The 27,752-nt window shown below is 43.7% G+C and overlaps 1 long non-coding RNA gene across 1 annotated transcript in view; it reads right to left on the bottom strand.

The window, feature by feature from the left end:
• The window catches only part of LOC104001321 (uncharacterized), a 145,833-nt gene that overhangs the window by 53,767 nt on the left and 64,314 nt on the right, over positions 1 to 27,752 (bottom strand). The gene's annotated exons all lie outside the window — the stretch shown is intronic.

Here is a 27,752-nt window from a genome sequence, read left to right as displayed (position 1 = left end):
CAGGTGGGTGTGCTGGCGGGTGCCTGTAATCCCAGCTACTCTGGAGGTTGAGGCAGGAGAATCGCTTGAACCTGAGAGGCAGAGGTTGCAGTGAGCCAAGGTCATGCCATTGCACTCATGCCTCAGCGACAAGAGCAAAACTCTGTCTCAAAAAAAAAAAAGGTGGGGGTTTGGGGATATAGTGACTGACAGTTGGAAACTGAGGCCAATAAAAATTCTCAGATTCTTGCCAGTGACTCACCCACCACCCAATGTCCTTGAGTAATGAAGGGGAAACGAAGAAAGGGAACAAATACTCAACCCCGCCTATGCCTAGCTCCAGGTTCTGGGTGATTTGTCTATTTGTTCACCTATTCCTTGTCTCCATTTTGTAGCATGGGTGGTATTGTTCCAGTTCCACAGATGAGAAAACAGTCTCAGACAGGACAGGTGAAGCGGCTTGTTTGGTGCATGTCAGAGCCAAGTCAGACATTCATTCATTCATCTATTCATTCTCTCACAGGATTTAAAGTTCCTCATGATGATGGCAGCAGATGAGGTAGAAGTGAGGACTAGGAAAGACCTGAAGTATGGGTGAGTGTGTATGTTTTAAAAATGTACCGGGATTTGTTTTAATGCAGTGTGGTAAGACTGCAGACGTGGAAATGATTGTTGTGACGAAGGAAATCTATACCTGCAGATTCCTAAAAAGAGGAGACACAACACGCCTTGCAGGGCCACATGGGGAAGGGTCAGGGACAGTCAGGGGGCAGAAGAGGGAGAGGGAAGAGAATGACCAGAGCCTCTCCTGGGGTTTCTGTGGGAAGGAATGGGCAAGGCAGTGTCGACACGCTGAGTACACTTAGGATTGGATGGTTTGAATAATTCTGAGGGTCTCTGGGCCATAGGGGTGGTCCCGAGTTGTTCAGTACCTGGCCCTGGGATGATTTCAAACAGGGAGAATATTGTCTTAGTATGTGAGAGTTTGATAAAGGAGATGGTTGGAAGTGTGGGCCCTAGATTGGTGGGTTTGTATATCAAAGGTGTGTTCTCAGGGGAGTCATTTGCTATCCCTAGCAGTCTCTCCAGGATCAATGCCCCAAATGCCAGAGCATTTAGAATATAGAAAATATGAAAACAGTCAATACACTGTGTGATGGTAAAAATCTGTAGGCGAAAACACTTGGGAAGAATAAAAAGTGATTTAGTCCCATGACCCCAGCCACAAAGGACTGAGGCTATTGCCTGAGATAAGGGAATAAAAATGGCAATGATGAAGCCAAGAGAGTGTCAACACCTCCTCTGGGGTCTCAGTCTTGGGATGCTGTAACAAAATACCATAGACTGGAAAATTTATAAATAATGGAAATTTATTTCTTATAGTTCTGGAAAGTCTAAAATCAAGGCACCAGCAAATTCGGTCCAGTGAGTGCTTGCCCTCTACTTTATAGATGGTGCCTCTTGCTCTGTCCTCACATTGTGGAAGGAAAGGAAGGGCCAAACAGACTCTCAAGCCCTTTTATAAGGGCACTAATCCCATCCACGAGAGTGGAAACCTCATGACCCAGTCACTTCTTAAAGGCTCCACCTTTTAATACTATTGCATTGAGAATTAATTTTCAACATTAATTTTGGAAAAATACAAACATTCAAACCACCACAGGATCCATGCAGTGGAAAGATAGCAGCATCTTCAGGGGAGGAACCACATTTTAGTTATGGCCAGAAGATAGAGAAAAGATCCCAAAAATATAGGGAATTAGGACTGAATGAAGGCTCCAGAGTGAACAATGGAAAGCGCTAGAAAAGACTGTGACTGGGAATCAGTAGGCAGAGGTTGAGAAGAAGGCATAAGACAATAGCTGAGAGGGCTGTAGAGCTGTGGAAACAAGGAGCAGGGGGCATGGTTGGGTCTATTGTCCTGGGTTGTGGACCCACCTAGGCTGAGGCCCCAGGTTATTCAGGAAACCTGGTTAAGCTAGCAATTTGTAGGCAATGCTCATTATTTTGATACTATGTGGCCAAGAAGTTCTTGTATTTTTAAATGAAACCTGTTCACAGCAGCTGTAGAAAATTTCTTGGCCTCTTAAGGTCTTATTCCCAGTAAATTACCAAAGTTCAGGATGCCTCAGAGATTTAAGGTTTCACTCGGGTAAATAAAAAGCCTAGAATACCTGGGGGAACAGACTTTGACTCCTTTCTTCATAAACAGGGAAAGAATGAACGGAATCCAAGTGCCTTCTAGTGGAGTTTCCATGGCCCTTATTTCTTGGGGTCTTTGTTTTTAAATCTGTCACTGCACCAGCAGACAAATTAGCACTCAGGACATCAAGATACTGGAGACCAGAAGTGGACATGAGAACATTGATCTGAGATCACTTCTAAGACATCTAGGTCCAAAACTGAAGGAGTTACAGGTGGCCACACCAGGTATGGAGGGGCTACTCCCAACATCTTTTTCTTAATTGGAAGAATCCATCATTGTTCAATTTCCCCAGTCACACCATGTAGAGAGCCTGAAACTTGAGCTATTTTCATATGCTGAAACTTCCTCCCAAAAGCTCTTTGTGTTCAAGTTGTATGACCCCCTTGCTTGTGCTGACCTTCACTCTTACTTTTCCTTCTACCTCATTCCACACTTCTTACTTCATACTTGCCCCATATGGCTGCTTTTTTTCTTTCCTTTTTTTTTTTTTTTTTTTGAGACGGAGTCTTGCTCTGTCCCCCAGGCTGGAGTGCAGTGGTGCGATCTCGGCTCACTGCAAGCTCCGCCTCCCAGGTTCACGCCATTCTCCTGCCTCAGCCTCCCGAGTAGCTGGGACTACAGGCGCCTGCCACCACACCCGGCTAATTTTTTGTATTTTTCAGTAGAGACGGGGTTTCGCCATGTTAGCCAGGATGGTCTCAATCTCCTGACCTTGTGATCTGCCCGCCTTGGCCTCCCAAAGTGCTGAGATTACAGGCTTGAGCCACCGCGCCCGGCCGTGGCTGCTTTTTAATATGTTTATTCATTCATTCCTCAAATATAGAGAACCTACCATGTACAGGCACTGTACTCAATATTGGTGGCCCTGATTTCCATCCTACATACCAGTCTTAAATCAATCCATATTCATGACAGATCCTCTAAGTGAAAACACAAGAACCAGGGTAGGTGCTGGGTGTGGTACAGGAGGGGAGAAGTGTTCAGTCATCAACTGGCTGGAGCTTGCAGGCTGTGGAGGCAACATGACCTGCACAAATCTTCACTCTGCCAGACAAGCTGAGCAATGGATAGGATGCTGCTAACAGGTGTGTTTTCAGTTATGGAAAGAGCAAGAGTTAAAAATCCCAGACTCTGCCATTTAACTCACTGTTTAATCTCAAGCAAGTTTCTTATTCCTGTGGGAGCTTTAGCTTATCAGGCTGTAAAATGAGAATAATCATCATCTACCCCCAATATGGCTGTAAAGATCAAATGAATGGATGCCTGTGGAAGTACTTTATAGACTGTAAAGAGGAATGTAGATTATTATCTGCAGGTAATAATAATTGTCTAACTATTTGCAGATTAACAAAAAAGTGTATCCGCAAACCTTACTCCTCACAGATAAGCTATATTCTCCAGATCTCAAAAAACAAATAAGCTGGCTTCTGAAAGCTCTGTAAACATACCCCTAAAGGAGATAACTCTTAACCACACTCCTTTCCACTTTCCACTATAAACTTCGTAGCGCCCTGAGAGCCATGGGGGTAAGGAGTGCACAGCTATCTGGGATGCTCACACCTAATCAGGGCCCCACGGAAATCCTTTCTACAGCAAGTGCCTAGTCCTGTATAGCAGAGCTGAGTACCCAATCAGATAATGAGCTGCACAGCTGTGCAGGCAGATATTTCCCCAATTATGGTGGCATTAGGGAAAGTTATTGGAAAGGACTTTCTCCCACCATTGAGTAGCAAATGCTTTGCTAATTTGCCTGATGATACATTTATGACAGTTGCTTGCTAATCCTCTTTCACAATCTACCTTTAATGGCCTGTCTGTTTGGAGAGGCCAGTCCTCTCCAATGAACCAACTTTATTTCATTATGGCTTATTATTGTATTTTGTTCAGGGAGTGCCTGCAAATGAGAAAGTGCCCCACAAAACTCTCTCATCGTGGGCATAATTACTGCCTCGGTGCTTAGAAAGAAAGAAAAACAAATACTAATCTTTGCTAATTGAAACAGTAAAATATGTGTAGTTCAGAACTATTCTGTATGGAATTGTGAGAGGAAAAAAATCCCACACACACACAAGTACACACTCACACACAAAATGGAGCCTTGCCATGAAACTCGGACTATAAATATGTAGGACCCTCTCCTCTCTCGTGCTCACTCATCTGTCTTCCACAGCCCCATATTTCGCACATGTGCATTTGAGTCTCAGTATATTGGTATTAATTATTTTTCAGATTTTGGAGGGGGTGCGGCAGGGATTGTTCTATAATTAAATTCATTTCTCTTAGGGGAATTTACCTCATTTGCATCTCTTGTGCTCCTTTTACAGAACGAGATCTGAAAGGAAGGTTTTGTTTGTACTCTGTTCTGCAGTTTCTCTACTTTCTCTTTTTTCTTTCTTTTTTCCTCAGGTTCTCCCAGACTCTGGCCATAGGCATGACACAAAAACTAATCAAGGATTGTCAGGACAATTTTATTTAACTTGGAGTGAGTAGGGGGAAAGAGTTTCTCTCCATAAAAGAGGCCAAGTGTTGATTAAGTGGGCAGATCATCCTGTAATTAAGGTTTTTTTTTTTTCCATAAAGATAAACTAACTGCTCACTTCTGCTGGCTTTACTTCCTTCACTGAATCAGAAACACCATGTGCAGCTGTGGGGAAGGCAGAGGCAGATTCATGGATAATTTTATGGCCAATTTGATGGTCATGTATTTAAGAGCATAAGAAGCAAAAGTTGTGTGATGCATGGCAAAACAAAAAACAACAAAAACAGAAGTCTTATGGTCAGTCTTGAGTTCAAACCCTACATTTACAGTAAGGACATTACAAGGTTGAGTAAGCCCAGTAAATCCCTCCCACTAATTACAACTCAAAACTCTAGACAAAATAGAAAAAGCAACTATCCTAAGACTCTGAAAGTAAACAAAACAAACAGTTTGTGAAGGCTTGTTAACACCTAGAGCAGCAAGCCATATGGGAGTGACTTCCTGAGGCTCCCTACCCTGCTTTCTCTCTCACCACATTGACCTGAGCACGGCTGCACACATGGAGAAGTACCCCATGGTGGCACTTGCAGCCAAAACTTTGATGGAAACACCATTTTTCTGGTAAGAGAAACTGGGAAAAGGAGGCCCTCTTGGAGGCTGGAAAATGTGAGAGAAATGTCAAAGAAGAAAACCCTGGAGAATAAAATCGTCTAATTCTATCTATAACACACATATGTTCAAAGAACCCCTGAGCTGTGCAGGCATGAGACAGAAAGCGGCCTAGCAAAGGTTTTGAGAACCGAACGGAGATGTGTATCATTACTCACAGAAGGTAAGACAAAACTTACAATCTGACCCCAACTGGTTCAGACTAAAATAACAACAAAAATCAAGGTTCTTTAGAGGATTTTAATAGAATACAGAGTATGCACAACATAGCATTTATACAATCCAAGATGTAATCCAAAATTACTTGCATACAAAGGAGCAGGAAAATGTGACAAATCTCAAGGGATAAAGACAATCATAAAATGCTAACCTAGAGATTATCAGACACAGACTTTAAAGCAGATATTATAACCATTTTGTATGAGGTTTGAAGAAAACTTGAAAAGAATGAAAAATGTTTTCAGCAGTCAATTTCTATATTTCAGCAGAGATATAGAAACCATAAAAAGAACCAAGTGGAAAATTTAAAACTAAAAAGTAAAACATCTGAAATTTAAAAACGTTCACTAGATAGTCTCAATAGGACTTGAAGATAGCATTAGAAATTGTCTCTGAGAAACAGAGACAAAAATTAAAACAAACAGAACCATCCTCAGGGACTTGTGGGATAATATGAAGAGGGCATTGTTGTCCCATGAGGAGAAGAGAAAAAATACTTGAAGAAATTATGAGTAAAATCTTCCCAAATTTGGTGGAAAACATACATTTACAGTTTCCAAAAGCTCGGCAAGTCTGAAAAAAGATAAATTTAAAGAATATGCCAGACATATGATAGTCAAACTACTCAAAATCAAAGATTAAAAATATTCTGAAAGTAGCTAGAGAAACACATCACATTATATATAAGGAGACAGTGATTTGAAATACCATGGTTTTCTCATTAGAAACTGTAAAGGCCAGAAGGCAATGGGACTATACTCTGAAAGCATTAAAAGAAAAATAATTCTCAGTCTAGAACTCTATAGTGAGCAAAAATATTCATTATAAATGAAGATGAAATAAAGAAATTCTCAGATAAATGAAAAAGTGAGCAAATTCATAACCATCAGACGTGCTCTAAAAGAAATATTAAAGGAAATTCTAGAGGAAAAAGAAACAGAGAAAAACTTGTATCTTTAGGAAAGAAAGAAGAGCAACAGAAATGGTAAATACCTGGATAAATATAAAACATTATTTGTCATCTCTTAATGCCTTTAAAACATGTGCTTGTTGAAAGCAGAAATTATAACATTGGTGGGATTTTCAATGTATGTAGATGATACATATATATAACAACTTTAACATAAAGTGGGAGGATAAGAGGATAAAGAGACCAGAGTGTTTCTAAGTTTTCTCCATTTTACTTGGAGTCATAACATATTAACTCTAAATAGACTGTGCAAGGTTAGGTATGTATATTGTAATCCTTAGAGTAATCATTAAAAATAATTCAAAGAGAAATAGTCAAAAAGCCAGCAGATAAGTTAAAATGGAATACTTAAAAAATTCAAATAATCCAAAAGAAGTAATTACAGAGGTAATAAGGGAACAGAAAATGAAGGAACAAACAAAAATGAATAATAAAATGGTAAACCTCAATCCCACCATATCAATAATTACATTAACTATAAGTGGTCTAAACAAACCAATTGGAAGACAGAGATTATCAGGTGGAGCTGTTTTTTTTTTTAAACCTGTCTTTACTATGTACTAGCTGTAAGACCTTGAAAAGTTACCTAATCTTTTGACCTACAGTTTGTTTTTTAATTAATTACAAGGGAATAATAACATCTACCATGCCGAGTTGTTATGGAGATAAAATGAAGTGGTGTCAGCTAAATGCCTAGTGTATGGTAAGTACTCAATAAATTATATCAACTCTCTGCTAATGACCATTAACAATGACCACTAACAGCTACTAAATCCATCTACAGTAGGTTAGGATCATTCATGTAGCTCTACATTATTTTGTCTTTGAAAAAATCACTGAAGAAAAGGTGTGATCACAAAAGATTATCTTCTCCAAAGCATGGTTTCTCTTATCCCACTCTGAATATGACACAAAATTACTATATATCTTTTATCTTACAAGACTCACTGCATATTTATAATATCTTTAGCATGATGAATTAGTAAATTGTATAGATTGAGTCTCTATTTCCACATCTTCCGGCAACTCTAAACATTTATTTGTTTGAACTTCTTCTACCCTCATTAAAATGATCCTTGCTTACTAGAAAATAATCTGTACTACTTCCCATAAGCATTTCTGAATTTCACAATACTGAATGTCACAGCAAGAACCCAGACCTCTCAAGACCTGCCCTTACCAATTTATATGTAATTAAGACATCCGTTAATGAGCGCACATCCTCCACTGGAAGGTGCAACACTGATTTGTTCTCTTTGCCGAGAAGGTAGACTGCTGGGATTCCAGCCAGAGGAGAGACAGAGACATAGAGACTGGCTGTACATTTAAGAAGCAGCATTGTCAAGGTGCCAGAGAGGGCATGGACCTTGAGATCCATCAGCGGTTGTCAAATTTCCTCACTAAATATTGTTCCAGGGGTAAAAATACAGAAAAGTTCATCTCGACAAATATATAGTGAGCACTATATAACCATGTGCAGGGCACAGAGCCAGGGGCTAGGAAAAGAACTATGAATCAGTGAGGATAATCAACATAAGTGCCACCCTCAGATAGGTAAAGGTCTGATAGAGGAGGCAGCTGGTCAACAGGTCATTTCAGTCAAGTGTGGTCATTGCTCCATTCATACCCTCTTAGACCTGCCCTCAAGAGGCCTTAATACCCAGGGCCTAAGTTCCCACAAACCCCAGATATCCCAGAGATGAGTTTGGAGAATTCCCACGCTGGGAACTTCTGCTTTTCTTCAGCCAACATCATACACGTAAAGAGGTCTGGGAGTAGATATTTCCTGGTAGTGTTTGCAGTGTCATTTACCATTTATGTCACCTGTCATAGGAGCCATTATAATATTTGCTTAAGTATTTAAATCAAGTTCTTTAAGCCAGTGGTTGCTGAGCTTTAATTAAAGCGTATTTGCATACATTAATATCACTCAGCTTCCCTACATTTTAACTGTATTTTTGCATTCAAAACATGACATTTCAATAACAATAGTTGTCAGTGCCTGGGCTCTTATTTATGCCACAATTACAGATCCTGTTAATTACAGCCTGGGTTGGCTTTTCCAGCTCCTTCTGACACAGTCTGCATGCAGCCACGGCTTCTAGTGCATGTGCATTTCGGTATTTAAAGAGCAGCTCCACCATGCTGCAAAGGTTTTTAAAATGTCGGGCTCCTGTTTTCTATCTCCAGCCCTGCTGATGTTCCAGCCTTCAGGAGTCAGGAGAAACAAATGCAGCTTTTGTATCAGAGACTATTGGGCCTGGCAGCTTCTGGGTAAAATTCTAGTCCCTACTAATGATGGATCTGATGTGTTAAAAGCTGAGGACCAACTTAAACTCTGATCCAGACTGCATCTTCTCTGCAGTTAAAATAGTGAAGAAAGAGAAAGTAATTTTGGTGGACTATGAATGCTTTGAGTTGCAGGTGAAGGAATAATAGGGAAATTCTCACCTCGTAAGCGTTGCTGAGTATTACTGGGGGTGGATAGCTGCTGTTTAGTGAGTGCCAATGTAAGCTGGATGGTTGGCACCATAGAGGGTTTGCCCTCCTGGGGAATTCCTGCTCCTACTTTAGGATTTGGTCCAAGTCACCCACCTCCCCAGACAAGCTAAGTTACTCTGTCCCCTATGTGCTCTCGAGGAATCTTCTCCTAGCCTTGTTAGGGCACTGACCACTACTCATTATTTTATCTCTCTTTCCAACTAGACTATGAATTCCTAAGAAAAGGAGCCATACTTTATCTCCCCATACCTGACACCAGTGACCCCAAAGAAACATTTCTGGAAATGAGAAACCATAATACCAGATTCCCAGGGTCTGAGCTGGCACCAACAATCAGGTAAGGGCCCTAGTTGTGGGAAAGACCAGGACTAAAGGCCAGGACCATACCTGAGAGAGGGGGGCCTGTCCCCTCTCATGGTTTAACCAGCCAGCCCACAAGTTGCAGGCATCCCAGGTCCAGGTGACCCAGTTCCACCCCTGCAGCCTCACCAATCAGACCCTGGACGTTCCCTCCCTCACTCCAGGAAAAATGTTCTGAAATCAGAAAAGCAAATGGCTTCCAGCATCCTAAAACTGCAGAGACAGCTAAAGAGAGAAAGCTCTTCCAAAACAGCCTTTGTGGCCACAGTGGATTTCTGAACTCTGTGGTGAAGCCAGAGGAGTGAAAAGTCAGCCGGAGGTTTACATTTCCAAACACTGAGGCTGGAACAATAAACAGTGCGCTCAGCAGGCAGAGAGACAGCCTGATTTGGGTTTCTCTTGTTTATCCAAATACTCTCCAGCAAGCCCTAGCTCACAAACAATCTGTGTGTCTACCGTGAGTCCATGAGTCACTGACCTCTGGGAGCCAGACAACGTTTCCTGGGTCTGACAACAAAGTGATAGCAAATATCTCTGCAGTGCAGAGAACAACAAAAGATGCTGTGAGCCAAAAACTACTTAGAACCAAACTGGAACCCTAGGGAGGGGGGTGGATGCTAGGCCTGCTTGAGGAGAGTATGTGAACTTGTGTTTGAGCTCACAGGCACCGGTCCAGTCCCATTTTAGCAGCCACTTTTAAGCCCTGTCTATATACTGCCCTCTCTGCAAGCTTTTCTGTCTCCTTGTGTGTTCATCCATTCTTGCACTGCTATAAAGAAATACTTGAGACTGGGTAATTTGTAAACAAAAGACGTTTAATTGGCTCACAGCTCTGCAGGCTGTACAACCCTGACATTGGCACCTGCTTGGCTTCTGGGGAGGCCTCAGGGAGCTTTAACTCATGGTGGAAAGAGAAACAGGATTAGGCATATCACATGGCCAGAGCAGGAGCAAGAGAGAGAGTGGGAGGTGCCACACACTTTTTATCAGCTAGATCTCGTGTGAACCCAATCATCACCAAGAGGATGGCACTAAGCCATTCATGAGAGATCTGCCCCCATGATCGGAACACCTCCCACCAGGCCCCACTTCCAACACTGGGGATTATATTTCAACATGAGATTTGGCGAGGACACAGATCCAAACCATGTCACCGTGCGTATCAGTTCACTGCAAAAATATATCTATTGAACACAGATTACATGCCAAATACTGGGCTGGATTCTGGAGATACAAAGACAAATTAGACTCAGATTCTGTCTTACGAGTTTTCCATCTACCTGGAGAGACAAATAGTTAATATTTTTATGGAGTGGTAAGTGGCAATTTCAGAGGGTACAAAGTGTTACAGGTGCAGAGGGGAGGATCACTAGACCCAGCCTGGGCATCTAGGGAAGGCTTTTTGGAGGAGGAGACATCTAAACTGAGTTCAGAAAATAAATTGTGTCCAAATGAATAAAGATGGAAAATGCATTACAGGCAGCACAACCAAGAGGAACAAAGACACAAACATGTGAAACGGCCTGGTGTGTGTGAGAAGCTGGAAGCAGTTGAATGTGACTAGAGGTATGTGCAAGGTAGACTAAGTAGAGGTAGAACTGAAGGGACCAGCAGGGGTCAGGTCAAGGAGGGTCTAATGGGGTCCTTTATGTCAAGGGGAGGTGCTTGGAATTTCTCCTCTGGGAAACGGGAAGTCTTTGAATGGGTTTAGGAAGAAAAGTGGCATGAGGAGATCTACTTTTCAGAATGATCACTCGGGTTGCAGCGTGGAGAATGACTGATTAGAGGACACTGTGGAGGTAAAGAGATCAGCTAGGAGGCTGTCACTGCAATCCAGGAGAGCTCAGGTAGCAGCAGAAGGTAAGGAGAGTATGTTATGCCGTTCTTGCATTGCTGTAAAGAAATACCTGAAGCTAGGCGTGGTGGCTCACTCCTGTAATTCTAGCACTTTGGGAGGCTGAGGTGGGCAGATCACTTGAGGTCAGGAGTTCAAGACCAGCCTGGCCAACATGGCGAAACCTTGTCTCTACTAAAAATACAAAAATTAGCCTGATGTTATGGCGTCCACCTGTAGTCCCAACTACTTGGAAGGCTGAGGTAGGAGGTCAAGGCTGCAGTGAGCCGAGATCACACTGCTGCACTCCAGCCTAGATAACAGAGTGAGACTCCATCTCAAAAAAAAAAAAAAAAAAAAAAAGAAAGAAAGAAAGAAGGAAAGAAAAAAGAAAAAAATAAATACCTGGTACTGGGTATTTATAAGAAAAGAGGTTTAATTGGCTCATGTTTCTGCAAGCTGTACAGGAAGTGTAGCAGCATCCGCTTCTGGAGAGGCCTCCGAAAGCTTCCAAGTATGGTGGAAGGCAAAGAGGGAGCAGGCACATCACATGGCAAAAGCAGGAGCAACTTGGGGTTGGGGAGGTACCACACTTCTAAACAACCAGATCTCATGAGAAGTCATTCGCTATCATGAAGATGCTACTAAACCATTCAAGAGAAATCCACTCCCATGATCCTATCACCTCCCACCTCCAATACTAGAAATTACAATTCACCATGAGATTCAGATGAAGACACGTTTCCAAACTATATCAGAGAGTATCAGGTGAATGTGAGAAATATTGAGAAAACAGGCTTGACTAGACTTGGTTATGCAGCTTGCAGGAGAGAGAGAGGTGTTAAGAACAACCTTGACATTGCTGAATTGAAGAGCTGTGGGAAGGGTGGTACCATCGATGGAGATAATCATGGTAATACTTGTTATATGCATGGTTTACTATATGCCAGACATTATTATGAGTGCTAATGGGATATTTCAATTAATATTCACAACAATGCTATGAGACTGGGACTATTACTTTATCTTACAAATGAGGAAACAAGACACAAAGAGTGTTAAGTAAATTGTCCATGGTCACACAACTACCAGATGGCCACCCTGAGCCTTTTAACCCTGGGCAGAGGGCTCCAGAAGCTGTGATCTTATCATTATGCTGTGTGGCCCTCCAGGACACAGGTAGTGCCATGGGTACATCACACAGTGGCTGGCTGGCATGCAGTCATTGGAGTCTGTCTTGGTTTGAGTTCCTCTAGCAAGTAGTTCGTTTGGGAGGCGATCCCAGGAAACATCAGCAGTGGAATGGGGAAGGGAGATGGGAGAAGTGGAAGGAAAACCAATATAGGGTAAGGTGGCATACAGATTACAGCTGTAACAACTGGAGCTCAATCTTGCTGGGAAGCTGTAGGATCAGTGTAGAACACATGCATCAGGCCTGTCTCCCTTGAGGATCAAGGAAACTGGGGTCTGTGTCTGCTCACTCACTGGCACTTCCAGCCAGCTGTAAGGGACAGAGTGGGCTCTGGTAATCAGAGAAAGCTGACAGGCAAAGTATCCTAGGTGCTCACCATGGAAGTCCGGCTGGAACACAGGTAAGTCCCAGGGGATATGGGTGGGACTTTGACAGCATCTGCCACAAAACCCAGGAAGAATCTTGGGACTGCATCACAGAATGCATCACTCTGCATTGCAGAATACATGACTACATCCATGCATCTAAGCTAAGGAGAGCAGAGAGACGAGAGTCAGTACAAACCAGATATCTCAAGTGTTTAACCAACAGATGTCCAGAGCCCTTTAAAGTGGCATGATGGAACTTCCAGGGCTTAAAATCTCCAGATAAAGTTCCCGCTAATTTTGTATTTGTAGTAGAGATGGGGTTTCTCCATGTTGGTCAGGCTGGTCTCGAACTCCCAACCTCAGGTGATCCACCCACCTCAGCCTCCCAAAGTGCTGGGATTATAGGCGTGAGTTAGCCGGGCGTGGTGGCACATGCCTGTAATCCCAGCTACTCTGGAGGCTGAGGCAGGAGAATTGCTTGAACCCAGGAGGCGGAGGTTTTGGTGAGCCAAGATCACGCCATTGCCCTCCAGCCTGGGCAACAAGAGCAAAACTCTGCCTCAAAAAAAAAAAAAAAAATCCTGCTGTGCTGGTGATTACCAGAGTTGGAGGTGAGAATGGAAAAGGAAAACATTCTAGGGGCCTTTTCACCTTTCTTTATTCCAAAAACGGGTAGAGAGAATGTCATCCAACAAAGCTTGCTGTGGTCCTCCAAATAGAAACATTGCCAGTGGCTGGTGACCCCAACTTGCATAAGGTCTGGGTTAGGCATGGGGTAAGGGGATGTGAATCTGCAACCTATATTCCCATCAGCAAGGGCTTTCCACAAAACCTCACCCTGAACACAACCATTAGACTTCACTCAATGTCCTGGCTCCAACCATCTCCAGGTCTGAATTTTCATTCATTTCTCTAAAGCAGAAAACTCAGACGGTATTGTAGTCCAAAGTCAAGAAAATGAGCATGCAGCAGTGTTCCTGAGTTTGGTGCAGAAACAATGGAGAGATTGCAGTAGAGTTAAATGTTAAATATAGCCTTGAAGGTAATTAAGGATTAGAGGGATTAGAGAAGGTGCTTTATAACAAGATCTGCCTATTAAGATAAAATGTGCAGATTACTATCTGGACCCTGTGTTCAAAACCATGCAAAATTGTCTTCTTAAAAAAAATAAAGTTACTCAAGGTGGGCTGACTAGATATGGAAAAATCAGAGAGATGCCCCTTTGGTGGAAGGGTAACTTGTAGATACAGAGACAGGAATTAAACTTCATCAAAGCCGTTACCATCACCACCATGCTGTCAGGTAAACTGTGTATGAGACTACTCACTTCAGAAACAGAATTTGACTGAAATTATACCAATCTCTGTACCTTAAATTCCCAATAGCTTCTTTCATAAGGATGAGAAGATTTAACTGAGAATGGCCCAACCAATTCAATAGAATGCACTACAGGCAGTTTCCTAAACAGTTACCTTTAAACATGAATATCAGCATGAGTTCAAGGAAGTAGTAAAGATGAAGTTCAAGCCAAGTCTATCAGATGCCCACGTTCATTGTTTTCCTTTTTTTTTTTTCTTTGAGACAGAGTCTTGTTCTGTCACCTGCCTCAGCCTCCTGAGTAGGTGGGACTATAGGCGCGTGCCACCACACCCAGCTAATTTTTGTATTTTTAGTAGAGACGGGGTTTCACCATGCTGGCCAGGATGATCTCGATTTCTTGACCTCGTGATCCACCTGCCTCAGCCTCTCAAAGTGCTGGGATTACAGGCATGAGCCACCACGCCTGGCCCATTGTTTTTCAACTACATCTTCCCCATTGTCACCATTTGCTTCTCATTGTGTTTTAGAGGTGGTGTCTGTTTTTCTTAACTTCCTACACATTCTTCCACGCCTGGCTCCCAGAGGACTTCCCTGACCACTGGAGTCCTCACCTTCACTTTCCGCATCCTCACTCCAGAGACAGTTCAGTTCTGCTTGTTGTTAGAGCCTGGCCTGTGTTGTTTCCTAGTGTGGGAATATTCAGGTCCGTCATCTCTACCATAAACTCCTGTGGTGATTTTAAAATATGTTCACAAATCCTTGTCTCTTTAAAAAGTGGAGCCTAATTCTCCTTTTGAATGTGGGCTGGACTTAGTGATTCGATTCTAACAATTAGAATGTGGCGGCAGTGACAGCATGTGACTCCTGAGAGTAGGTCATAAAAACATGGTGCTTCCTATCTTCACGCCCCCCTCTCTCTGTGTGATCTTTTACTCTGGGAGAAGGTAGCCGCCATGTCATGAGGACACTCAGCCCAATGGAGAGGCCCATATGGTGAGGAACCGAAGCCTCCTGCCAATGAATAGCCCTTGAGGTCTGCCAACAACTGCGTGAATCACTTACTATAGAATGAAAGAAATGTCAGACATTTTAAAATGCTAAGTCCTAAACCTTTTTTTCCATCTTGAAAGTAGATCCTCCAGCCGCAGGCAAGCCTCCAGATAAGTGCAGCCCCGGCTAGCATCTTGACTGAGGCCCCATGAGAGACTCTGAACCGGAACCACTTGGCTTCCTGACCCACAGAACTGTGGGAGGTAATAAAATGTTTACTGTTTTGAGCTACTGCATTTTAGAGTTGCACCACAGATAACTAATGTCTTACACAGGGTTGGTCTCCTAGCAGGTATCTGTTAAGTATTTGCCAGCCAATTGCTTTGACTGGGAAGAACAGTCTGTCACCCTAGGACATGGGAGAGCTTGGGAAAGGCTATAATTTGGACCTTTTAGGTGGCAAAGAGAATATGAAATGGTGAAGGGCACAGCGTGATAGAATGGTGTATTCGTTTCCTGCAGCTGCAATAACAAATTACCACAAACTTGGGGGATTAAAACAACATAGATTTATTCTAATTCCGGAAGCGAGAAATTGGAAATCAGTTTCACTGGCCTAAAGGCAAGGTGTCAGCAAGGCTGGTTCCTTCTGGAAACTCTAGATGAGAATCCATTTCCTTGCTTTTCAAGCTACCACAGCTGTATTTCTTGCATTTCTTGGCTCGTGGTCACTTTCTCCATCTCTCTCTGCTACTGTCTTCATAGCACCTTCTCTTTTACAAGGACCCTTCTGGTGACATCTGTCCCACACAATAATCCAGAATAAAGTCCCCATCTCAAGATCTGTAATTTAATCACATCTGCAAAGTCCCTTCTGCCATATGAGGTAATATTCACAGGTCCCGGAAATGAAAATATGGACATATTTGCAAGGGGCCGTTATTTAGCCTCCTACCACAAGCAGAAAAGCCTCGCTTCTTGAATCAAGACAGATTGGAATTCAAATCCTCCAATTAATCATTGTGTAATGTTGAACCAATAACATTAAACTGAGGCAAGTTTTTAAATCTCCGTAACAAAGACAAAACTTCTTAAATGAATACTACATATAAATGCACCTGGCACTTAGTGGTTTTGTTTTTTTTGGTTATTCGGTTTCTAAATAAATGTTAGCTTTTCTCTGTCTTCATTGTATTGAGTAGCTAGGAAGAAAAAGACCCAGGCCAAGAAGGAAGAGGACTCAGAGGCTGTGAGACTTGTAACTAGTTTTATATGGCACTTATTGTTTACAAGGCAGTTTAATGTCTATTATGTAATTTGATTAATCCCATTTTACCAAATGAAGGAAACAGAGGCACAAAGGAGTTAAGTGATTTTACCAAAATCACCCTGCTAGTGTCAGAACTGAGTTTCCCGATGCTAAATCCTAAGTTTTTTCCTTTATATCAAATGTATTTGAGTAGAGTCTGCAAAAAAACGAGAACAGCCACCAAATAAAGCAAAGGAAATGAGAAAAGAAGGCCGACCAAATAGTATATTACTGTGAATCGGTGAAGGAGTAGTGCACAAAAGCTTTTAGAGGACAGAAAGGAAATGCAATTATAAGAAGATAGTGTTCCTCCGAGCAGGTCCAGGCTGGCTCTCAGGGAAGCAGGGAGAGAATGGGACTTACCTTCACCTTGATACGATCCACTCTAATTCCTTTCCTCTCACAAAGAAAGGCACAGAGAAGCAATGTGGAGAGTGCTCTCTGAACTTTGGGAATAAAAAACTTTCTGACGTGGCTAATCAGTTTGGCTTATCCAATGAGACACCATCACAGGAGTCAAAGGCGAATCTGGGGATGATTCTGGGAGGGAACAACATTGGATGGTACCGCTGCATGGCCTGTCTGGCTCCTGAGCGTGATGTGTTCTCCCTCTCATCTGCTAGATGGGGGCCAGACTCAGAAGGTAGGAGAGCTGCTCTGCTGGGGACCGAGGTTGCAGTGAGGGGAGAAGTGTGTTACTGCCTAGGGTGAGAAATCACATCGATAATAAACACATCGCATATCCCCCTTCCAATTTGCAAAGCACTAATACCCTATATTTTTTTCACTTAGCCTCACAAAATCATGCTCATTTTACAAAAAAAAGAAAAAGGAAATGGATGAAATGAAAGAGCTACTACCATTTATTGAATGTTGAATATGTGCTAATCACTGGACAAGGAAGCTTGTGCCTTTGTGATTAGCACATACAAGGATCATATAAATGTAATTATCTCAATTCCTCTGTGAAGTATGTCTTTTTACCTCCAGAAGGACTTAAGATTCAGAGAGGGTAAGAGGCTTGCCCAAAGACCGCAGCTACCAGGTGACAGATCAGAATTCAAATGCAGGACGGCAAGATGCTTACTAGCAGATCATTTTAAACGAGCATGCCTGGCACGCAGTAAGCACTCCGTAAGTAGTGTCGTCTGCTACCACTGGTGTTCTTAGAAAGGCTCTGGCCCAACCCTATCCTAGAATCATCACTCAATTGCAGGCTTGACACTGGAACCAACTCTTTGCTCTGGAATTAGGTTAAATCATTGCTGGCTTCAGGCCCTTCTCCATTAAAAAACGTACCCATGGAGATAATGAATGCACTGAATTTCTACCAGTCATTACGCCTTGGTGTCAGTCAGAAGGAATGTCCCATAGGAAGGCTAGGACTGGGCATTCCTCTCTACCTATCACATGATTTGATGAGCACAAGGTGCTGTGGTTTGATGTATAGAGTCTGCCTTTCTTAAAGCAGCCCTGATTGTGGCCTGGAGGGGCCTATGTGACATGATTCCCGTGAGGCCAGCCTGGCAGAGGGCAGGATGGCTATCTCTCTACTGTGGCTACAGCTGCCTTTGGAGCTTTCTCAGGAATCCTGGGTGTCCACTGATTGAACAAATGTACACAAACACAGCAGAGCCTGCTCCTGCCAGAAACAGACTCAAAGCTACAGCGACCAGTCCCAGAAAAGTTCCCCCAGGCCAGCTCAACTCCCACCAGCAGGGGTCACACCTGAGCAGCCAGAAGGGTGAGGGGCCCTGAGAGTCTGGCCTACCAACCAGCAAAGCTTTGTATGCTGCGGGTGAGGTCCATACTCAGTCAGCACATGGAAGGGGAACTGGAGGAGAACATTAAGCTGAGAGGAGGTCCTGGTGGGCTGGGGCCAACTCCCCAGGAGCAGAGGAAGCAGCCAGCAGCCTGGATGGGCAGAGGCGAGACCAGGGTAAGCTACACCTCAAATTGTGCCTCTGCAGGTGGCTACCAATGTCACCTTAATGAGGTGTCTCAGACAACCAGAGGCAGCTGTTCACCTGATGGCCCTTCCCGGCTAGTGGCAGGATGCTATGTCACTTCCCCTCGAATGCCACCCCGGTCGGATGGCCAGATAGAAGCTGAAGTAGCCCTGAGTCAGTCCTGGAACCAGAGCCCCCACAGTGGGCACTGAACAAGGCCATGACCCGTCCCAGCTGAAAGAGTAGAGAGGGCCCTTTCCATAGCTATTTGGGTTCTGATTTTTTATTCTTTTCCTCTGGAAGAAGAGTCAAAGGATCTTCCTCAGCAAGGGAGGTGGTAGGAACGAGGGTGAATGTCACAGGCTGGGTTTGGATGCTTTTGTGGTATCTCAGAGCCTGAGCACGAGACATATCTGAAAAAAAAAATCTTGAATAAAACATGGAAAATGAAGTCCACCTTCCAGAGTTTTTCTCATAGCTGGGAGTTGGGGCATCTGTGGCAGCTGACTTCATTTTCCCCTTAGCATCTGAGGTCCTCACAGCAGGCAGACCCAGCTAGACTTTAGATGACTCCATCCACAGGGGAACAGGATTCAAATCGCCTCCTGATAACCTCTGGGGACATTATTTTTCCCCCTTCTGGTTAATTTCTATTTCAATGTTAAGCAGAGACCCTTCTTGCCTCTCGGCTACTATCCCATTTATTAGTTTAATTTAGAAAAGGACTCTTTAAAACATTCCATTGAAATGATTATCCTGGACTGGGAAAGGAGCCCCAGCCACAGTGGGTGGTTTGTGTTGCTCGGAGGCCATGAGGCTGGCACTGGCTCCCCGGTGAGTGATGGGGACACACCCTGTGGCCCGGGGCTAGAGGACAAGGGCTAGAGCACAGTGCCCTGCACCTAGCTCCTTGATGGGTCAGAGCCCAGTTAGGCTGTGTGCAGGGGGAACAAGATGGGTGCACCCACAGATAGGGGGCTGAGGTGGGAGAGGGTAGGCATGGGGGGCTGACCCCAGGCAGGACCAAGACCTGAGCTTACAGGTACAGGGCAATCCCCAGGATGCCTTGCTGCCCTCAGTCTCCAAAGCAGGCGGAAATCCTCACCTGTGCTTAGCATTCCCCTACCTCTGTGGCAAGGAGTCCTGCTCCCTGAGGGTGACTACTTGGTCCCTGGCCCTGACTGCCCCAGGACAAAGTACAGAAAGGTCTGTTGAGAGTCAGCAGGTGAGGTTGGAAGAGGTAGGTTTTGAGGCAGACAGAATGAATCCAATTCAGACCCACCACTCACTGGTTAGGTGACCGCGGGCAAGTGAGTTAATTTCTTTATGACTGACTTTCTTCCTCTGAAAACTGGAGATGATGATAGCTACCTCAAAGTATTTTGTAAGGAGAGTGTATGAGTGCAGGAAGAATGGCCAGTGAGGAGCCTATCAAGTAGGTGCTCAATAAAAGTCCTTTTCCACTTCCCTTTCCATCTGAGTAGGGCCGGGGGAGAGGGCCCAGAGCTCAGCCTGGCAGATTTGCTGCCAGCCCTATTGGTACCTGATGCTCTTTCTCTGAGTCTCCTACTTGAGGGGACATGATCCCTACTTGAGGGAGACAGAGCCTCAAACCTGAGACAAGGCCAGCCTGAACAGAAGCTGGACAGATGCTAGGTATTCACTGGGCACAACCCCTGGAGGCCATGTAGGGAAGCACCCACAAGCACCCACATTTGCATGGTGTTCTATAAACCTCAAAGCATCTTGGCCTATGTTTCAGCATTTGCCTAATACCACACTTTGAGGTAGATAGAGCAGGTATGCCCTTTATCTTTCTCATTTTACAGATGAGAAACCCAAGGTTTCAGCAGTTTCTATAACTTGCCCAAGGTCACAGAACTAGTGAGATGCAGAGTTGGGGTTCAAACCCACTTCTTCTGGCCTCCAGTTCAGTACCCTTTCCACCACGCCCTGTTAACAAGCATCTTTCCACTGAAGCTTCTCCTGAGGCTGAGGAGGAGATAAGATTCCATTCAAGGTTAACCACAGCCTCTGAGTTGGAAGGACTGGGGTGGGGGCTGACCTATCTGGACTGGATTGTTGATTTAGTGCTAGCTTGACCCCTTCAATTAGCTGCTGGACAGAGCCAGGCCCAGGAGAGATGAACAGCAGGGCTTAATGGAAATGGGGATGCTGGTGATGATATGAACAATCTGAATTATGGTCTCAATTTGCACAGAGCCTGATAGATTTGCAATAATTCCAAACCAGGTCAAGTGTCTGTGTCTCCTCTTTTGCTGATCTCACACAAAGTATCTCCATTTGTCAGGCTCCGACTCCCTCTCTCCCAGAAGCTGCCCGCCCCCTTTTACCCCCTGCTTTTGCAAAGTTTTCTGAGTTCCATCTGCAGTACTCTGACCCGAGGGCACCTCTACAGCTGCGCCCAGAGGGACTGAAGCTGCTACTAGCATGGCACGGTCCTGGGAGCTTTGAGGACACCCACAGAGACAGACGGTGCACACCGAGGTAAGAAAAGGGTCAGCTCTCCATCATCCCGAGGCCTCATGCTGTGGTCATTTTTGTTTGTTTTGAGATGGAGTTTCACTCTCATTGCCCAGGCTGGAGTGCAATGGCATAATCTTGGCTCACTGCAACCTCTGCCTTCTGGGTTCAAGTGATTGTTCTGCCTCAGCCTCCCAAGTAGGTGGGATTACAGGCACCTGTCACCATGCCCAGCTAATTTTTTGTATTTTTAGTAGAGACGGGGTTTCACCATGTTGGCCAGGCTGGTCTCAAACTCCTGACCTCAGGAAATCCTCCTGCCTCAGCCTCCCAAAGTGTTGGGATTACAGGCGTGAGCCACTGCGCCTGGCCCTGTGATCGTTTTTAAGACAAAGAGATAGCATAATTTGGTATCTTAGGGGATCATCTTGTGTAGGTATAAAATGGCTACAATTAATGGATGCAGAGATACAGTTGCAATATAGTCCTCCTAGTACCAGGAACTAGGACAGCAGAGGCCTGAAGTAGATGCCACACCCTCCTCCAGGCCAAACCAGGGATAACTGACCTATTCCACAGCTCATCAGCATTCTTAGACCTGTGCACTGACATCAGCTACACTGTATGGCACCCTAGGCAAGCCTGTTCATGGTTCTGCTCCTTCCTTCTTAACCCTTGGTATGAATTAATCTATATAGATTGCTAGATAATCCACAATTGTTGGATAAGCATCAACTATATACTTGGCTCTGGGATGGGTGCTTTGGGATAAAGAAGACTTTAAAAAAAAAACTATTACTATCATTTATTGAACACTTATTATATGCCAGGTATTGTGCTAAATACATTACATACATTATCTCTTCCTTTCTCATTTTTTTACCTTAAAAGGTAAGGTCTATTATCATCTCCATTGTATAAAAAAACAGAGGCCCAGAGAAGTTAAGTAACTTGCTAAAGATGACATAACTGATAAGAGGAAGAGATACAATTTGCACTCAAATTTGTCTTGGTCTCAAAATATGCTCCTGACCACTAAGGAAAGATACCATCCCAACCTTAAGGAGCCTGAAATCTAATAGAAAGAAAAAAACATAATACACAAGGAACACAAGGATAATGAAGCAAAACAGCAAAGAAGATGCCACTCTGTGCTGCGTAGATGAGAGACGCTTGGCCTTGAGAGCAATGAGAGAGCAGCATGGGTCAAATCAATGAAGAAACATTTGAGTAAGCCTTGGAATGTGGGAGGACTGAAGCAGGGAAAGATGTATCTAGTGAACAGAGTAGAGCAGAGAGGCCCCAGCAGGAACTTGGGGCATGGGAGGAAGAAAGCCTAGAGAGAACACTTAGAGCCACATTAGGAAGGACCTTGAGTGCCGGGATAAGGAATATAAAATTGGTCTCTTGGACAATGCAGAAGAGCCTTCAGCTGAGAGAACATAGGGGCACGACTGCATCACAGTGTGGGCAGCAAAGAGCTCTTGCCCCACCTGAGACACACAACCTTCCTGGCACTCAACACCTGCACTGAGCAGCCACTGCAGTAATCTATAAGACAGAATGTGGAGACTCGTGAATAAGAGGACCCATTAACAATCCCCACCTTCTGGGTGTCAGAAGGTTAAAACAGAGAAAGACAAGAGAGGAGAGAGAAGGACAGGGTGGGACTAAAAGCAGAAAGATGACATGAGCCAAGTCCTGAACCCCGGGGAAGGCTGGGGGACACCCATGGCCATGAAGCTGTTTGAAAACCTACAGGTGAGATCACCAGAATACACCCTGGGGCCAAACACTCCCAAACTGGGGAGCTGGGGAAACTGCTTTGTATAGCATCGTGACCCAGCTCACTCCTGAGCAGTGAGCTCTGTAAGAGCCAAAATACTCGCTTCTCGTGGAAGCTAAGATTGGTAGTAGCCAAGCCAGCTGGAGTGTCTGTTCAGCTACCACAAAGGGCAAGGCTGGTGGAAGTGGGAGCTATGTTTTCACAGCTCCAGTTCCCCTCTAGCAGGGCCTGTGGGTGGCAGGGGCGTACTGAACAGCAGGTGTGGCTGGCTGCCCCAGACCGTCAGCCTTGACCGACCCAAACAGGAAATATCATCCATTGGTTCTGCAGCAATGGCCGGTGAGCCCCACATGCTATCTGTCCCACCAGACAGAACTGTGCCTTATGAAGAAAGAACAGCTGACATGTTCTCTATGGGAAAGGTACAAGTAGGACCTGGAGGTGGGGTGGGAAGAGATCACAGGACTTAAACTAGCCCCAGCCTAGTAGAGGTCAAGCACTATAGAAAGTCACCTTTAAATCATACCTTGGAGGGATGTGAAAGTCATGGTTGACTTCCTGACAAGAAGAGTTTGGTGAAACTCTTGGAAATCATTAATTCAACACTTTGCAATTGACGAGGTCTTTTACTTACATTATCCCACCTAGTTGCCACTATAACCCTTTGAAGTAGACAAAAGAGATATCACTCTCCGCGTTTTACAAATGAAAAAAAAAAAAAAAGTGGAGGATCAGAAAGGGCTATGTCTTGCCCAAGGTTGCGCAGCTCAAGAGTAGGATTGCAGGGATTCATTCCTGGGCTCTTCTCTTCATAGCCCCTGTTTCTTTATTAAACCCTGTTGCCTACTCTACAGTGACTGTCGGATTTGAAGAAGGCAAGACCAATCCTAAAAAATAAGAACCTTAACTGGTCACTCATCTTGCACAGAAATAGTTTGTTTAAACTGTTTAGTTTCATAATGGGTTACCCTGTTATATCCCAGAAAGGAGGAGGTGCACATGAACTGAGGAGAAGGTAAACTGAGATCCATTAAGTCTATTGAATAGGCTGGGTGTTATAATAAATATCTTTATTTAACATTCATTATTTATTCATCCATACATTCTACAATTACACTCCTGAAAGTTAGGCACTATCCCAGAGGGACACGATGAAAACACAGAAGACATGACCCTGTCCTCATAAAATGTAAATTCTAGTAAAGATTATAGAAAACAAACAACCAAAAAAACCCTTCTGCATTATGCTAATGAAACAAAGAAATAAAAGACTCAGGTAGATAATGGAAAGAGAGTATGTTCTTTAGATACTACAGTTAGAGAAGGCCTCTGTGAGAAGCTCTCATTGGAAAGAAACCATGGAAGATCATTTCAGGCTGATCATCTGGAGCAGTAGGCCACACCCAGAGGAGGAAGAATCTATAGAGTGTTTAAATAAAGTCAGATTCACTGGAACAAACAGAATTGGGAACCCATTCCTAAAGGGGTGAAAGTAAGGACAGATGGCATAGTATTGTATTAGGCAGGGGAAAGAGCTGGGTTTACTCACACTGCATTAAAGGATTTTATACAAGTAGGTGGCATGATCTAACAGATATTTTAGGATGGTCATTTGTATTGCTGTTTGGGGAATACAAGGGGTAAAGTTGAAACAGGAAGCCTAGTTAGAAGAGTATTTCAATCATTCTGTTGGAAAGAGATGGCAGCGTGGATTGGGGAAGGCCGTAGAAAATGGGAAATGAATGCAGAATCTATTTTGGAGGTATAATTGACAGAATTTGCTGTTGGATTAGAAAGGTAGGAGTTAGAGAAAGAAAAGAATCAAGAACAATTTCTAGAGTTCTAATTTAGGTAATTGGATGAGTGGCAGTGACATTTATTGAGACAGAGCAGGCAAGGCAAGAGAGGTTTTGAGTGAAGAGGTGGGAGTGAAGAGTTCTCTTTTGGATGTATTAACTCAAGATGTCAGTGGGACATTCCAGAAGAGATATGAAGTAGATATTTGGATATGGAAGTCTGGAGTTCAGATGATAGGGCTGGGCTGGAGAGACAAATCTGACAATTGTCAGTACCTACATGGCATTTTAAAGTCACAGGAATGAGAATACCTGGAAAGAGAATGTAGAGAAGGAAAAGGAGGTCTCATGATCTAGCCTCTAGGAAGTCCAGCATTTGGAGGAGGAGAACCCAGCAAAGAAAACTAGAAGTGGATCATGGGGTAGAAAAAGAAAGCAAACACAGGAGCCAAGAAGTCACAGCATCCACAAAGAGTTTCATGTTTCAAGAAGGAAATACAAACAACAGTGTCAAATTCTGCTGAGAAGTCAAGAGGAGGACTGATTTGGCCACTGGAAAGTCATCAGTGACCTTTAGAAAAGCAGTTTCAGTAGAGTGTGGAAGCAGCCAGATGGGAATGAATTGAGTTGTAAATATGAGGTATGAGACCAAGACAAACAACTCCCTCCCCTACCCACTAAAAAAAAAAAAAAGAAAAGAAAAAAAAAGGAAACACTGGGTGAATTGCACAGGGTTGAGGGAAGGTTACTATGTTCTTGATGTTTCATAAGTCAGGAGATGCTAGAACATGTTTCTATGATGCAAATGATTCAGTACAGTGGAAGAAATTAATGACACAGTAGAGACAGGGGATAACCAAGAAATACAATCTTTAAGAATGTAGAAGGAGGCAGAACCAGAGCATCTGAGAATTGACTTTTAATAGGGAAGAAATCCTCTCTCCATAATAATAAGAGAGGAGGAGGAAATTGTTGCTGATGCAGGTGGATTTGTAGGATCAGTAGGGAATTAGCATCCAGTAGCTTCTATTTCTTCAGAAAGGATTGAGGTCACCTATGGAGAATGAGTGCTGATAAGGGAATGTGGAATTTGAAGAGGGAGGAAAAGATGTGAAATGATTATGTTGGGAAATGAAGAATAAGTCTATTAGAACACAATAGAGTTGCCAGGCAGCTATGAGTCCCCAACTGAAATGTGTAATCATGAATTAATTTCTTTTAAAAAAAAACTTTGTTTTGTGGCTTTCTCCATTAGGGTTCCGCTGCTCAGGAACAGGCATGGAGAAGAAAGTTGCACTTAGAAGCCCAACAGGAGTTTTGCAAGACAAAAGTTTAATGAAAGGAGAGAAGAGCACAGAAACTGAAGGTATTTGTTAAGGAATTGTAATGAAAAACTATAGCATTTGAGCTGGACTCGGAAGGAAGTAAAGCTAAGCAGGTGCTGGTGGAAAATGAGGGATGAGTGGGGTCAAAGGATTAAGGGTCTCCAAGAAGGCAAAGATTTGTAAAAGAGGAGGTATCAGTGCAAGAAAGGTAGAACAATTGGTAAGTTGGAAAATGATGTGTTTGAAATTGAGATTTGCAAAGTGGTGTAGTTTCTGTTGCCTGCAAGACAGAGTATGGTCATAGGAATGAGGAGGACCACAGAAAAAAACATGGCTGGACATAAGAAGGTCAAGAAGAAGAGGGGCCAGGGTGTTGAATGGCTCATCCCTCTGCTTAGCTTATGCTTTGTTTAGAGGCAAGTGGAAGATGTGTACATACCTTCACATGAATCCACCATCTTTCCAAGATGTAAGTGCCTCGCTTGAATTAAGAAGCGTCCATATGACCTGTTTCAGCATTACTCAAACTTGTTCTTTATGGCTAAACAACTCTCAGGCATGGTGCTCTTTATGGAGCATCATGAAACATGGACATATTAAACTTAAAATAGCTCAACATAAAATTTTTTTACAATATCAGATACCATCTAAAACTAGATTTTAGCTTCCATAAGTGGGGTATCTAGTGTCAAAGGCTTAAGAGAATGAATTAAGCTAGAGAAATTCTATCCACTCACTGCTTTCTGAGTACTAGGAAAAAGACACCCATCCCCTGTCTTCTCATTCTTCCCTTGAGAATGATGTATATCTGATGCTCTGCCTAAATGGGTCTCCAGGGCTCTGAGAGGAAGGGGAGGGACTCCTGGCCTAGGAGACGGGGGAGTTGAGAGGCTCCACCCCCAGAGACTTGGTAATAAATGGAGCTAGAGCTTCTTCCTCTTGGTGCTCTAGGAAGGGAATCTAAGGAGGGATTCTGAACAACAGGCCAGCCCCATCCACATTTCTAGGTAGATCACATGAGAGCTTCAGGTAATTGCCTCATTTTACCTGGCACATGTTTGCTAGTTTTATTACACAGCTTCTTTCTGTTAACTAGTGGTTTTTAAATATCGTAAAGTAGATCGAGACCATCCTGGCCAACTAAAAATACCCCGTCTCTACTAAAAATACAAAAATTAGCTGGGTGTGGTGGCGCACACCTGTAGTCCCAGCTACTCAGGAGGCTGAGGCAGGAGAATCGCTTGACCTAGGGAGTCAGAGGTAGCAGTGAGCTGAGATCACGCCACTGCACTCCAGCCTGGGGACAGAGCGAGACCCTGTCTCAAAAAAAAAAAAAAAAAGTCTGAAAGTGAGAAACATTTATATGCTTCAGAAAGAGTAAGGAAACAGGGAGCCAGAAAGACCACATCCTCCTCCTGAGATCATCTTAGAGGGTGCTGGGTGGAGGATGACTTCAGTGGACTCATGTCAATCATTTACAGTCTCTTGGTCCACTCCATTGGTTTATCTGAGCTGAACACTCTGAAACATGAAGACGTGAAGCAATTTAAAAAGAAGTCCATTTATTGCACAGATGGACCAAAAAGTAAGATGGAAAAGGCACCAGTCTCCCAGGCTATACTGTCTATTCTGGGCCCCTGAGTAAATAAAAGACTCACACTGACCTGATGTAAGAGGCCGATGGGGACCAGAGAAGCACTTGATCCCACGTGTTCATTCTGACAAGTTTAGACAAGCCTAATACCAGATGAGTCTAGCCACCCAAGCACATGACCTGGGTCTGGGCCTTTTCTATGCCCCTTCCTCAAACTCCAACTATTATTTTACTTCTTGGGATATTCAGTAGACCAAAACATTCATCTGTTGGGTCACATGAGCCACAGAACACTGTTTTGAGCTCACGGTACATGTGGAGCCATTATTTGAACCTTGAACAATGGAAAGGCCTTCACTTCTGTCTTTTCCCAAGGGGGAAAAATGTCTACAGAAAAGATCTCCATACATCGAATGCACAA

Source organism: Pan troglodytes, chromosome 9 (assembly GCF_028858775.2).
Source record: "Pan troglodytes isolate AG18354 chromosome 9, NHGRI_mPanTro3-v2.0_pri, whole genome shotgun sequence".
Classification (NCBI taxonomy): Eukaryota; Metazoa; Chordata; class Mammalia; order Primates; family Hominidae; genus Pan; species Pan troglodytes.
This window is presented reverse-complemented; position numbering and strand designations above follow the sequence as displayed.